At 34.7% G+C, this 4,846-nt stretch overlaps 1 pseudogene; it reads right to left on the reverse strand.

Moving 5' to 3' along the window:
- Positions 1 to 3,231: 3,231 nt before the first annotated feature.
- Positions 3,232 to 4,846, reverse strand: LOC138312756 (uncharacterized; annotated as a pseudogene).

The following is a 4,846-nucleotide window of genomic DNA, read 5'->3' on the forward strand; positions in this document are numbered from 1 at the left end:
AATTACATGCGTTTGGCTCTATAGTTATTTTCTCTCTATGTTTATGTTTGTCAAGTCTCAAGTGACCTACTCTAATCGCCTTTTGTCCGTCGAATTTCGTATGGCAATAAACAATTTACATGTTCGGCTTCTCCAAAAACACTGAACCAAATTCGTTGAAATTTTGCAGAAAACTTCCATGGTTAACCAAAATTGTGAATTACATGGTCCCAGCCCAACAGTAGCCTAAGGGATGGGGCCAAAAACTGTTAGAATTATCATCATTTTTAGCTTAGCTCACCTAGCCCGTGAGCTTATGTCATGGTGCGGCGTCCGTCGTTCGTCAGTGGTCCGTTAACATTTCCTTTAAATCGCTACTTGTCATAGAGTTATACATGGATTGTAACCAAATTTTGTCAGAAACATCCTTGATGGAAGGGGAATAGAGTTTGTATAAACTTTGGCTCTGACCCCTCGGGGGCAGGAGGGGTGGGGCTCAATAAGGGAAATAGTGGTAAATCCTTTAAATTGCTATTAGTCATAGAGTTCTGCATGGATTGAAAACAAATTTGGCCATAAACATCCTCTGAGGAATGAGTTTATTTTGTCTCTGACCTCCTGGAGCAGAAAGAATGGATCCAATAAGGAAATTAAAGGTAAAGGTAAATCTTTAAATATCTTAAGAAAAGAAATAATGAATCGGTATTCAGAAAATTATTTGGCATTACAAACCAGGTGAGCGATACAGGCCCTCTGGGCCTCTTGTTAAAGATGGAAAGGTCTTAAAAGGTCCTTCACGTTTGGATCTTCCCCCTGGGGGTCAAGTTTATTATGGTTTACATAGAGAAAACACTTTTTGAGCATTAATACTTTATTTGTAATAGTTAATAAGTCTTATGTTGTCAAAATGATCAGTGTAAGATGGTCATGGAATCCTATTAACAATTTTTTCCGATAGACTCCGCCTTTCGGGGGTTGACCTCAAAGAATCCTCCTCGTCCGTCATTAAAGCTAGGGTGAGGGGGGATTCTCCATGACTAATCCCCAGGCGCCTGAGGGCTGGGGCCAAAGGAGGTCAAATAGGCAAAAACTTCAAAAGTCTTCTTCTGAAATTCCAGAAATGGTAGAATCAAAAGGTCTTACTTTTTTAGTCGTATCCTTTACAAACATTATGAATACATGACCCAAGGGTGTCACGTTTTCTCCTCGGGAAACGGTCACGTTTATAAAGGGAAAACATTTTCTGAAAACTAATATTACATATAAAGTTTAATAATATATCTTACACGTACAATTGTGCTATAAGATTCAATAATGCATCTCACATGTGCTTTATCCATAGGCATTAAACTCGTCTGACAATACATGTCAATATATAATCATATACTGTATGGAGATTCTCAATGTCATACAAAAAAAATAAAAGACATTTTGATCTTACTCCTCTTATTTCGCTAAACCAGCCTATATTAGTTTGTTACATCTAATACGACTTCACAGATATGTCCTCGACATGGCCTTTTCTATACAGATATCTTCGTCCTGGTGATTATCGACAAGAATCACATCTAGAGTTCCTGAGGAAACATATTTCATATACTTTTTGGTAAACTCTGCTTTATCTTGATGTGCATATTCTTTGTAAATTTTGTTTCGTTCGTTATGATTACCGACGGATATAATGGCCCGCAAAGACTGAATTTGACAGTGGTAAACTTTTAATAGGATCTATCTCAAAGAAGTAGGTAGGGTAAGGACCATATTTTGTCCCAAACAGAAATTATCAAATGTATATATGTATTCAAACATATAATGCTACTGATTAATACAGTTATATACCATTTAATTTTAAGTGTTGCGTTGCCATGGTAACCATGTCCGGGAGCTATTTTTTAAACAGTGTAAAATTCATCAAGATTGTTGGACATTCATATATATATATATTTTTTTTTTTTCTAACAGATTATGAAAGGTCTACATGTTCATTGAATATTTTACTGTGACACTTATATATGAAAGATTACATATATCAAATATGCCATCTATTTAAGCATTAAACGTCTTTCAATTTGCGTTCACAGCCAATATGAATGCCAACTGGACAGAGGCAAATTCCATGAAGCGGGCTAGCGCTTCTTGTTGGATTTGCCTCTTTACAGTTGGCATCCATATTGGCTATGAATGCCAACTGAAAGACGTTCAATGCTTATATTCACATTTGGTTACAATTTTATGATTAAATAACAAGGAATTTTGCATCTATAATGAATTAATCATTCGTTATGGTCAAGGATGTAACAGCCGTTTTTCGTGATCTCTGGCGCGACAATTGTAATGATAATGACGTCACAAGAAGCGAAGTTCATATTCTATATGACTGCCAACTGCACTTAGTAAGGTTACATAGTGGGACTGAAGTGAAAATGTAAATATATACAAATGTACCCTGGTACGTTCAATAAAATGTAAGAAAACTCAAAACTCATCAAGTCTATATGATCAGAAACATATATACATAGAGATTAACAACTCCTCCAATTTAACGATCGGCAGATGTACCTCTGTATGTGCTTAGGGGGTTTTAGATAAACTCTTCAATAGATAAATATAAACGAATAACTTTGATATGTTGTAAAAGTTCTGTAATTTTTAGATTGTTTGAGTACGATTTTGGATGGAAAAATTTTAACTTATTTATTGATAAAAGCAAATGCACTTCCTGTTTTGAATGTCTGATTTTCGAAAAACCAGGTAAAATTGCTTATTTTCGTGCTTTCAAAAATCATATTAAATAACATCAATCGGGAAAACTGATCACATCAAACCATGATATAGTGTTTAAACTTTGTTTTGATGCAAAAATATCATGTTTGAAAGAATACACTTAAAAGAAGTAAGCCAAGGTAAAATGCTTATAAACCGGAGGTCCCTCTGCCTATCGACACAGACAAAGAAGGCGTTTCCAATCTCTATGTATATGTTTCTGATGTGATAAAGTTACCATTTTGTTGACATATATCAAACAATTATTTGATAGTATACTGAATTGGTCACAGTAAATGTATTACATTCATTGTTAGACACAATATTATGAATATACTATCGTATAATTTGCTGCTAATTTTCTAAACAATAATATTTTCTTTAGAGTAGAAATTCAATTAATATCTAACAACACTTAATAAATCTGCATGCTATCTTTATATAACGACAAAACAATCCACTTACATTAATAAAATATTACATATCTAAGGTGATTGTTTTTAATAGAATGTACATGTATCCATTGATATTCATTATCATCATTCGTTTCCGGGGATAAACCTATATATTAACTTGTGATAGAATCTTGAAGCATTTAGATATGCTTATAGCTTTACACAGTCTATGATCAGGATCTGATTCACTGTCATCTGAATTGTCAGAATTATTGGTCACAGGGATATCTGCAGCGTTTAATACCGACTTTACTTGGGTAGGAAGTGTAAATGTGTCTTGGTGGCGGCTAATACTCAAGTACCACAAAACACTTGCAACATGGGCACAACAACTGGCTCCGACCTTACACGTACAATACCATCAAATAATGGTAAACACATTGTATTTAATCCAAATTGAATGCACAAACTACAATGCCTGCTTTGGATTTTGACTTTTGGGAGGACTTTGCCTTCTTTACATACTCGTAGCTCATAGTCTATAAGTCACCTCAATCCGACACATGTTCTTTTGAATAGGATACTGCTTGCTTTATTTGATATACCCCAAAAGTGATGTTTCTTACATCGTCATCTGACAGTATCGGAAAATCATCGAGCTCATTACCCGAGGCTTCCACTGTAACGTATGCTGATCATTTAGTGATAAGGTTACGTAATTCCTTAAAAAAGGAGATTATCCTCTCTTGATTTCTTTAGCATTTCCTTTGCCACTTTTGTGAAGGGTGTGGTGGGCTGAAATAATGACTTCTTGTATTTGTTTAAAAAGCTACAAATAATTTTACAAAGTCAACAATACAATTGATATATGTGTTTGGAATCACTTTGTCCGTCATGCGAAACTGTTTTATTCGGCCATTGACGCTTTCAACAATCCACCGAACTAGTTATCAAGCGTGATAAGTTGGCTTCTCGTGTTGAAAATTGTTTGCATCCTTTTTAGTTATGGTGGCATCTATACACAGTAGCCTTGTTCTTCAAGGAAAGATATGGCATCTCGGAAACCGCGATCCACGATACACAAATCTCCTGTTCATTGTTAGTACGAAAAATCTCTTTAGCGACTCTTGAAACGTGATGTTTACAATGTTCATGCGTAATATGAATAAAACCTATATTTTCATTTTCAAAATTGTCAAGCAATGCAGTTCTTGCACTATGCACGCTCCTTTGCATTTGAGATTTCTTCAATCCAGATAAAACGGATATAAGTTTGTAACATAGGCCCGTTTTAAGTTTCACTAACAATATAGCAAGACATGTTCGTGTTGATCGAAATGATGTTTCTTACAGATGTAAGGTACGATGCAAGATCAGCAAAATTGGTCTTTGTTTAGTCCAGTAAGTTCAGAATAATTCTCATCAGATAACATAAAAGGTATATCAAAATTTAGGTGGAAATATGTTCGCATTAAAGAACGAACATTATTCATTTCAAGATTCAAACTACAAATACCAAAACATTTGCCCTTTATATGATTGTGGCAGCATCTATTTTCAGAGTCTATGAAAATTCCGTTTTCAATAAAAGCTTGAGTTCTTGCACATGTAGGTATTGATATTAAACGACATCTGTTGTTTCCATACTTTCCACATATGACACAATATTTATGTGTTCTAGCTGTCGATGAAATGTGAAGATTTACAGT

Source organism: Argopecten irradians, unplaced genomic scaffold (assembly GCF_041381155.1).
Source record: "Argopecten irradians isolate NY unplaced genomic scaffold, Ai_NY scaffold_0458, whole genome shotgun sequence".
Lineage (NCBI taxonomy): Eukaryota > Metazoa > Mollusca > Bivalvia > Pectinida > Pectinidae > Argopecten > Argopecten irradians.